Below are 10,636 nucleotides of genomic sequence, written 5' to 3' on the forward strand. Positions count from 1 at the left end.
AATGAAGGTAAAAATGCAGCATAGGACAAGAGCTTGCATCATTACACCTAAAATAAAAGATTAAACAAGAAAAAAATGTAGGACCATAGCTGGATGGGGCAGGTGATTTAGTGACTACAGACACAGTTAAAGTTGAGGTTTCCAGTTTCTCTGTTTTCTCTTGCAAGGTCTCCAAGGCCTCTTTGATTGGTGAGAAGGTTCAAGGATGAAAACCAGCAGTGAACATAGATCAAGTGTGGGTCATAGATTATTGGAGAAACTTTACCCTTACAAGTTCATGAGACATGATGGACTGTATCCAAGAGTCATGAGAAAGCCGATTGCTCTCTATCATTTTTGAAAGGTCTTGGAGAGCAGAGGAAATCCCTGACAACTTGAAAAAAAGGCAAAGGTGTTGCACCTTTCTTCAAAGAAGGTCAAATGGGTGATCTGGGTAACTACAGGCCATACCTCATTTTCATCCCCAGAAAAAGTCATGTAGTGAGTATTCCTGGAGCATATTTCTGGGCATCCAAGGCAGAAGGTAACTGGAAACAGTCAGCATGAATTGACCATAGGTAAATCATGCCTAACAAACTTGACTTCATGATAAAATGACTAGATGTGTGGATGAGGGGAGAACAGTAAATGTCATTGCTTTCAACTTCAGAAACGTGTTCAACACTGTCTTCCACAAAACCCTGATATGTAAGTTGGGATGATTACAGTCTGGATGGGTGGACAATGAAATTATTAAAAAAATGGTTGGATGCTGGTGCTCTCAAGGTCACAGTTAGTGGGTTGTGCTCTACTTGGAGGCTGGTAGCAAAGGGAGTACTGTAGGGTTGTATCCATGGATATGTCTTTTTTAACATCCTCCTCAATTACCAATAAGAAGCAATGGGATCCTCGTTTCCCCTTCTGGTCAGCACTTGTTAGACTTCATTTGAAATGCTGTGTCCAGTTTGCAGCCTCCCAGTACAGAAAACACGTTGACAAACTGAAGAAAGTTCAGTGCAGTGCACTCAGGACTGTCAGCTCTGGAGTGCTTGCCTTGGGAGAAGAGGCTGGGAGACCAAGTTTAACTCAGGCTGGAAAAGATATGGGGCACCTAACAGCAACCTCCCATTGCCTACAGTAAAGTTATTGGGAAGATGGATGAAGCAGTGCATGCAGGCTTCAGAGAAGTGCATGGTAAGGAAACAAGAGACAAGGGGCATAAATGGAAAAATAAATAGTTTTGTATTGGATGTGAGGAGGATCTTTTTCCTCAAAAGGACATTTGGATAATGGAGCATGTTGCAACCTCTGCTGCCTCTGTCATTGGAGATTTTCAAGTTCTGAACAACCTGGCCTGACCATAGAGCTGACTGTCCTGTAAGCAGGAGGTTGGACAAGAGAACTCCTGAGGTCCTTTCCAACCTGAATTATCCTATGATCCTATCATATGAAATGCAGCACAATGTACTCAGCCAAGTAGAAGGAAGATCAAGTATGACCCTAAGAAAATAAACACAAAGACTACCATCCTTCTATACATCTGTTGTGTTTTAACCCATCGGGCAGCTAAGCACCACACAGACGTTTGCGCACTCCCCCTTCTTCCCCTGCCCCCCATTCCATTGGATGTCCTGTCCGAACCAGGACAAGATCTGAATTAATCTTTGTGAGAGATTTCTGTTTCTGGGAATGCAAATATTTTGTCTCAGCAATTATCCTGGAATGTGAATAAATTATGAGATTATACAGGGAGGTAGCCAAGAACTCAGTGAGATTCATCTGTGGCTCAGTCTTGAGAGCAAAAGTTTCTTGAGGTTCCCACATTGCACATACAACACAGAGACATTAGCCATATGATTTCTTGTATTCTTTCTTCAGAGATGTTTAAAACAGCTTTTTAGAGATGATTGCATTCCTTTAACAAACTATGAAAATGGTGATCAAGTGATAACTTCGTGTGGTTTTACCTAGCTGGGCAGCTGAACACCAAAAACACTCTTTCACTCCCCCTTCTTAAAGAGAAAGGGGGAGAAAATATGATGGAAAGGGCTCAAGGTAGAGATACGGATGGGGAGATCGCTCAACAATTATCGTAACAGGCAAAACAGATTCAGAATATAGAGGTTAATATAATGTATTGCCTATCACTAGCAAACTAGAACAATGAAAACCTAAAAGCAAACTAAAAACATCTTCCCCCCATCCACCCTTTTCTACCTCCTCCCCCTGAGCAGCGTGGGGGAACAGCGAATGGGGGCTGTGGTCAGTCTGTGACACTTTCTCTCTGCCACTCCTTCACAGTCACGCCCTGCCCCTGCTCCACGTGGCGTCCCATGGCTCTGTACCACGGGGTCCATCCCCCAGGAGCAAACTGCTCCAGCACAAGTCCCCCACGGGCAGCAGCTCCCCCCAGACCCCCTGCTCCTGCGTGGGCTCCTCTCCACGGGCTGCAGCTCCAGCCCGGGGCCTGCTCCTGCGGGGGCTCTCCATGGGCCGCAGCCTCCTCCAGGCCACATCCACCTGCTCCACCGGGGGCTCCTCCACGGGCTGCAGCGTGGAGATCTGCTCCATGTGGGACCCGTGGGCTGCAGGGGGACAGCCTGCTCCACCAGGGGCCTCTCCACAGGCCGCAGGGGAACTGCTGCTGTGTGCCTGGAGCACCTCCTGCCCTCCTGCTGCACTGACCTTGGGGTCTGCAGGGCTGGTTCTCACTCCTCTCTCCCAGCTGCTGTTGTGCAGCATTTTTTTTTTTTTCCATTTCTTCAGTCTGCTCTCACAGAGGCCCAACCACCATTGCTCACTAGCCCGGCTCTGGCTAGCAGCGGGTCTCTTTTGGAGCTGGCTCTGATCTGACATGGGGCAGCTGCCGGGCTCTGCTCACAGAGGCCATCCCTGCAGCCCCCCTGCTACCAAAACCTTGCCATGTAAACACAATACATAACTATATTAATTGATGTGATTGTGATACATAGAAGTAGATCTCAGCTGAAACAATGTTTGGGAGTCTAGATGAAAGCTTTATTCTTTTAAGGAATTGTCAGGGCTGCAAGTTACAGCAAAATGAGTGGTTACCAAGATCACGGAATTGCACGTTCAGACATTTATACTATAAAGACTTCAGTGTAAATAGCAATTTCCTCCACTTTGCTTTTTGTTAGCATTAGAACTTCCTCTGCCTGTTAAAATAATCTGCTGACATTTACAAGAATCTTGTAATTTAAGCATTGGAAATTCAGGGGTCAGGAAATTACAGCAGCAAGCCTGTCCTCAAACGGAAAGTATGCTCTACTATGCTACTGCAGTGGTTTTGTGCAAAGACTTTTCCATTCAAGTCTAATGCATAATTCATTGCAGCATTTGAGAAACCTTCCCAGGTTTAAGATAAAGTCTGTAACACTGAACAATAAACCAAACTTACTGGACCTCCAGAAGTCTTTTTAAAATGCTTGTTTCACAGAAATTTAATTAGATTGATTAGGATTACTGAGCTGTGCATCTGAGATTCCCCTAAAGGTCTTTCATTCTCATGAGAGTTTTCTACAATAATTAAACTCTAGCAGGACACTCAATTGGAACTTTTAATAGTCACCCTTACAAACTAACGAGGGAGAGGAGAATGTTGAAGATATAGGTTCTGAAAGCAATACAAGCAGAAAAATACATTCTTTGAAACAAGTAAATGACCCAGGAAAGGAGAAAAAGAACACTTTTTTTTTTTTTTTTTTTTTTAATATTGAAAAGGTTGTTGAAATATCCTTTAACAGGTAAGTTGTACATATATTAATTATTTGGCCAGACTCTCCTTCCTTGAACACTTATTTGATTTAATTAATATGTCACTAAAACAAACAAACAAACAAACAAAAATAATTAAACCCTTCCCCAGTGCATTTATGAATTTAACTAGAGAGATTAAAAAAAATAAAATCATACTAAGGTCTTTGAAGAGCTCTTCACAGTTATCAAGAAATATTTCTGGGATGTCTCAAGCCAACCACAGACCACATATTTTTGAAATTATTTCTGTCTTCAAAAGATTTACAAAGACGACTCTCTTATTAATTCAGCTTTCAGCTGTGCTCAGGTCTACAAGATTCTGAGAATACAAAACTCTCTGCAGGAAGTGTGAGAAAATAAGTTTCCATGAAGACTTTATTTAAATAATCTTTTCTAATGGTAATTTACATGTACATGTGTTTGTGTAGACATAACTACCAAGTTATTAATACACTCCTTCATCATGGGTTAATATTGGAATTAATGTATGGTTTAGGTAGTAGGACCTTTCAGTTTCCCAAGGGCATCTTTTAAAATGGATGTTCAAAAGGTGAAAATCTGACTCTATTTAATGCACTAGGAAAAATGATGAGGTGTTTTGACTGTCTGCATTAACAGTTCCTAAAATGGAAGGATGAATCATAACACTGGAATTTTTTTTATTATTATTATTATTAATTATGAGAGAAAGAAAAAGAGAGAGAGAGATTGCTCAAACATTCTTACAATGCAATATACTTATACTTACACTTTTCTCACACTTTTCTGTAAGCATATATTAAAATTAACACTATGCAGAATCATAGAGTCATTAAGGTTGGAAATGACCTGCAAGATCATCTGGTCTAACCATCCCACTACTACCAACATTACCCACTAAATCATGTCCCTGAGTACCACATCCAACTTTTTCTTAAACACTTCAGGGACGGTGGCTCCACAACTTCCCTGGGAAATTCCAATGCCTAACTGCTCTTTCTGAGAAGAAACTTCTACACATTGTCTCTTTTTATTGTAAATTTACCTTGCTATAAGAAAAGATTATTGCAATTTGATTAATGTTGATAGCATGAAATAAAACTGCTGAATGAATAAGAATAATCTCTGTAATTCAGTCAACAGCCTAAAGCAGTAAACGTAGCTTGTGAAAACAATATTTTTGCAGTGTCATACATCTTACATAAAGACGTATCAACAGCATACATCTTCTTTAATGTATGGTTTTGAATATATCCCCCTTAATCCTTTCCATTTCAGGCTTCTTTCAACACTAGGTAAAATCAGTCACATTTTCATGGACTTGGTAAGGAGGCTTGGATAAGGAGACATGGACTTGGACAAGGAGACATGGACCCGATAAGGAGAAAATCAGGACATCACAGATTTTCACTGTGTGACATTTGTTTTGTAGCATTGGTTATACTAGTTCCCAAACCTTAGTTAACCACAGAATGATTGCATTGAAGTGTCTGTAAAGCAACATAACAGATTTTATTTATTTATTTATTTTTCCGATGGGATTTCATTCTGATGTAGCAGATGACTCTTTCCAATGTGGTACTATATATCTTGGGAGCCTGAAGTAATCCCAGCAAAAAAAAATATTTCTCTTATTTTCAGTCCAGCTTGGACAGAAAAGCACAGTTATGAAATTCCCTTGTGATTTTGTTTCAGTACTAATAAATCATTTCAAAAGTCATGTTAAAAGATAAATCATCAGGTGCATTGAACTTAAAGAATACACAATCAACTTTGTGCACTTCAAAGCATACAGGACAACAAATAATGAAGTGTGTGGAAAATATTTTAATTGTGCCAACTTTTATTTAGTTATTAATTTTAGCAGATAGTTAAATATTTGCTTCATTTTTTTTTTAATAATTTATTTCTGCATTTTAATAAATAACACCTCCAACAGGTTCATGTCAGTAGTGGCTATAATTCTCAGCTAAGCCAGCTCCATTTGTTACAGCTAGAAATGAGAGATCAAGAAGATTCCAAATAGCCTAGACAGCAGGAGCCTAGATGAGTGTTTCATGGTAGTATAGTCAGGCAGGCTAACCTTGCCAAGATCTTCAACCTCGGTAGGGCTGGAAATTTTATTAACGCTTTACATGGGCAAATCTCAGGCTCAGAAAGGATATGTGAAAGAAAACCCTGGAAGGTTCTCAAGCTCTGGAGGCTGTGTGTTTGAAGAGCAGCTAGCTACTTTATATAGTTAGCCCTGAATCTAGTTTAGCTGTATTAGCTCCCTTTTGTAAGAGCTGTTGTTCTTCCTCTTCTGCTATCTCATGTAGGATACAGAGTAGCTTACTGAAATCAAAATGCTGTTGATCTGACTAACCTTGATAATTATATCATGGCATGGTAACCTGAAAGTGTATTTTTCTTTGTCCTATCCTGCACTGACTGTGTGCATGTAGAAGGTGATGATGGGAGGACATAATACACACTGCCAACAGCACCACCACCTGCACACATCAGAGAGAGAAAATTCATTTTTCAGTATCACATCCTTGCCACTGAAGACTCAGAAGTCTGAGTCTTTTATCATGAGAAAAGGAGTGTAATAGTTATTTCCTAATCATTTAATTAAGCTAGTCAAAATGTTTACATCTTTTTCATATTCTTCCTAAGTTAATTCTTCTCTATCCAAACCAGGATCTATTCTGTATCTTTATTACCCACTGACCAACACCAACAACTCCTAGTCAATTCAATTGACTTTGCAAGCTGTGCATTAATCATCAATATGAGGCATTACACTACTTCTAAGTAGTTATGGTTGCCATACTTGTATATAATATATTCAAATTGACAGCAATTTCTGGTATACTTGCCATTGTCTCTATGATTGTCTTCATCCTATAGAACAACAGCTGTTGTTGTAATGCAATAACAATCATCTTTACCTGCCTGCTTTATTCTGATGTTTAAAAGGCTGTTTCTTGTCTCCTTTCCCACCATCCTCAGCATGTTGATCATATTCAACTAAGTACACGCAACCTCTCCTGCTTACCAAAATGTTCCACCTCATCTGCTCACTACTTTTTAAAGGGGCAATGCAGGACTTTTTTTTTTTTTTTTAACTAGTTTTGGGGGGCAGCCAGATACTATGCAGCACCTCTAGTGATCTGAAAACCCAAACTCCTGGAACATCCACAAGGTTGTTTGGCAATGAGTTACACATTTAATTAAATAAAAATCCCTTGTATTTGCTCTGTACCTGTAATCTAACTTCACTGGATGTCTCTAAGTCTTTTATTATGAGAAAAAGAGTGAAGTAGTTGTTTCCTAATGTTTCCTAATGATTTTTATTAAGCTAGTCTAGATTTTTAGATCTCTCATATCCTCCATAAGTCATATCTTCTCTATTCTAAACAGAAGCTATTCAGTATCTTTATTATCCACGTTGTCCTTCTCTGTACTTTGAGATTAAGGGGAGGGGAGACATAGAAAGGAAGGAGATCAGAACTTCATTCTTATTCAAGGTGTGAAGGCACCGATTAAACACAGATGAAAGGGAAATAATTACAATGGTTGATGATTAGGCAGACACTATAAGAACATTTGCTTAGGGGATAAGTGTTAAGGAACATTTATGTTGTGCAAAATCCAAATGTTAAATGGTCTATTTTTTAATGCTACGAAAATCTTACACAGAAAAAGTTGGAAATTTTATAATATTTCTGAAATGGCAATGCAATCACTTAAGAAAACACCCCCGCCCCCTTTTTTGAAGACATTGTTTCTAATTTCATTTACATAACTTAGTTTTCTACCTGCTGTTTAGCTTATTTGTGCATTTTTTTCTTGTTTTCTTTCTTTTTCTAAACTGAAGAAAAAAGAAAGAACAAAAAACAAACAAAAGTCCTACAAATTAACTAGAAATGTCTCAGTATTCATACTTATTATTGTGATGGTTTATACTAACATTTGGATATTATCAAAATGTTGGCCTCAGGGATTTTCTTTTTCCCCAGGGAATATCTAATATGAATGATATGATTAAATACTTGTTTATATTCCTGACCAATATTCATTTTTTTGAACCAGAGCCCTGTCAGATGCTATAAACTATAACCATGAGCTTGGTGATGTGGGACCTGCTATTCTAAAGGGCTCAATGCCATTTTTTTTACATTCAGTTGTTCTGCATCAACAAGATTTTCAATAGAGCTCAGCATATCATCATTCCCACCGTAATACTTGTGGCCAAACTTAGAAAAAAAAGCCCCACAGCTACTGCAGTGAAGCTTTTCAAAAATCTGGCAAACAGCAACATCCTGAAGAGCTGAAAATTGCAGCTGATGACTTTGCAGTTGTTCTATTTTACAGTTTATTGTTTGCAATGAAATGAAAAATGTCATCTCCTACATTCTCCTTTTGTTTAGCAAAATAGTCACTTCTCTTATTCCCCTTCTGTTTCTAAAAGGGAATGATAAGGAGGAATATACATGCATGCATATTAACAAGATCATCAAATATATAACTGCTTAGCTTGTAAATTCAGTTATAGTAAATTTTAAGTATGTTCTTTATGAAATTGTTAATGTTATATGAATTACAATTAATTTAAAAGACTAAACTGTTAACTTTTCAGAAGAACAGTAGAAACACTAATGTAATGGAAGCTGTCGGCATTAATACCATCTCAGTGAAAACTTCATACAGTTAAAGGAAAGGTGTCAAGCAAATCATTTTCTAAAAAAACACATTTCAGATGTTACTGTTGGAAATTATCAGTTTATAAGACAAGGTATGTTTTATGTGAGGTTTTCATTTTAGAATCCTTATCCTGTTTTTTTTTTTTTTTTTTTTTTGTCATTTGGTTGGTTGTTTTTGTTTGTTTGTTTTTAACTAGACAGAATATATACAATTTTGCTGGCTCTCCAATTGTCTCTACTATCCTTTAAAACCAGTTGTCTAAATTCAACTGAGCTTGGAAGATGTGAAAGCTTGGTGCAAATCTCAAATACATGAAGATTAGATGTGTTCTACGATCAGCCATTCCAATTAGTGCTTTCCTTGAGGGCCAAGGGAGAGGCAGCACCTGCCTGGAACTGATAAGCACAGGAGGTCAGCCCACGCAGGCAGTGCTTGCTCTCTGTCATCAGGTGGATATTCTTCTAGTTCTCCAGTCTAGGGGGAAAGTGATAAGCAGAGGCCTGGAAATGTGGCACCTGGGGATAAAGAAAGGCAAGAGACATAAGACATTATACAAAAGTAAGCTTCATTAACTTAAATGCTATACAAATGAGTTATGTTTCTCTAGTAATATTTGATGCCATGACGTCAAAAGACAAATAAAAAATTTGTTATCTCTAATGAAGTACCTATTTTTCCTCATCCAGTGAAAATGTTTGTTATAATTAAACAAGAAACATTTGAGCTAGGAAAATAAATAAATAAATATTTTATTCAAAGCCAAGTATCATCTTCTATTAATCATTAAATGTAAACAACACCACAGTTGTATTCAAATAATACAGCTATCCCACCTCTGTTGTCTCTGCTTGTGCTCTCTCTGTGCTTTCTTACCGTAGCAACAGTAGGACACAGAAAAACAAAACAAATCAGAAAGAGGACAGACACCTTCTTTGTGTATTCAAATAAATGCTTAATAGACACTGCCTCTCTGATGGTAATTTCTTAATTAAATTGATAGAGAAGAGTATTGAGGAAGATTATGTTGTAATCTCACTCACCAAGTGACACGTACCCCACAGAGGTGACAAAACCCACAAAACTGTAATTAAATAAACTGTGACTGCTTGCATCATGGATTTACTCTTCCAGATTACCTCATAGAACGATAAAAAGAGCTCTTTTAGAGCAATATATAATGTTGATGTCAGTTCTTTCACCAGCACATTTTTCAGTCTAAAAATATGCTTTCTTCCCACAAATCTCAATTCTCTTTGTGCATGGCAAGTTTACTCAGAGATGAATCAGAAAGTGTTCGTGAAAGAAACATATTACATTTGGTTAAAATCCATTCCTAATTTGAAACCACACCCATAAAAAATGTCATGTAAAAGTGATAAACAAATTAACATGTACTGTCTAACCCCCCAAATAATTCAAGCTAAAAATTTACATCAGTAGTATAGTGGAAAATACATTTTCATACACAGTATTAAACTCACAGGAGTGTTATCTTGTCCAGTATCTCTGCAAGACAACTTACTGTGGGTTAAGACAATGTAGATCTGCCTCCATTTCCATTGCAAATACCTCCACTATGAAGAGTGTTTAGCATATGGAATGACTTGCTCATATTTATTCCGTGGTAACATCCTGGGGGAAACAGACAGTGATAGACACCCCCTAGTTCTCCATCCATACTGCAGAAAGAAAGATTTGTCGGTGCTTGGGTTTATAGATCGACTGATATATGACTGATAGAGCACTAGGGTCGGTTCTGCGCTGGATATTTCTCATGAGACCTTCAGACCTTGTGAGATCTCCATCTGTTAAATGAGCACATTTTCAGTGTTCCAAGTAAGAGGAGCATAAATTCATCCTTATAGGCCAGTTATGCCACACAGATTGTATGATAGGAACTCCTCTTTCAGGTGAAAGCATATTTGAAGAACCATGTTACTGGGAACTGAATTCAGAATTTTAAACTTTTATCAATTATCAGCAAAATGTCAATAGTTACATGTTTACTTCTCATCTGATATCCATGATACAGAAAGGTCTTGAAGCAGCTTAATGGCAACATTCAGGAACTGATAATGTTTTGAACAGACTTCAGATCAGATGGAATGTGGTAGTTCCAACAATATTCTACAGTGTGGTGTTCTGTGCTTCACACAGAATCATTTTTAAAAATTCTTCCAATTTCAATTTCCAGTTAAAGAAAGATTGTAAA

Source organism: Anser cygnoides, chromosome 2 (genome assembly GCF_040182565.1).
Source record: "Anser cygnoides isolate HZ-2024a breed goose chromosome 2, Taihu_goose_T2T_genome, whole genome shotgun sequence".
NCBI classification, from domain to species: Eukaryota; Metazoa; Chordata; class Aves; order Anseriformes; family Anatidae; genus Anser; species Anser cygnoides.